The following is a 536-nucleotide window of genomic DNA, read 5'->3' as shown; positions in this document are numbered from 1 at the left end:
CCTCGTCCCGGGACCATCGTCGCGGTAGACGCGAAAGATGTTTGGACAAATGGCGTGGAAAATATTATCGTTATGGCCGGCCCATCTTTGAAATATGTACGTATAGGCGGATCAAGGCGAAATTCGTAAGAAGTTTACGAAAATTAACTCACCGATCCGTGAGTTTTCTTGTTAGAAACGTTCGTCGTCCTTAGAATGATTGAGGGATTAATCTTCCTTCGAAAGGAGAATCTTCGTATTTTACTTAATTAGAGATTTTATAATTCGAACTTGCATTTTTTCGAGATCGATCTCGAAAATTAATTTAAATTTCTTAGCGATAATATAAATGAGAGGTGAAGAAAGGAAAGGTATTCGGTATTCCACATCCAATTTCTTTATTCGTTTGAAAATACAATATACAATATAAAATAATTACTATAACTATTACTTCTTCGTCGATGCATTACATCTTCCCTTTGAAAAGTGGTTCGTAAGAGGAAAGATCGTTGATCGAGGGATCAAATTCCCGATGAACAAACAAAAAAGCGATAAAC

The sequence above is a fragment of the Apis dorsata genome, unplaced genomic scaffold (assembly GCF_000469605.1).
Source record: "Apis dorsata unplaced genomic scaffold, Apis dorsata 1.3 scaffold_263, whole genome shotgun sequence".
NCBI classification, from domain to species: domain Eukaryota; kingdom Metazoa; phylum Arthropoda; class Insecta; order Hymenoptera; family Apidae; genus Apis; species Apis dorsata.
Note: the sequence above shows the minus strand (reverse complement) of the source record.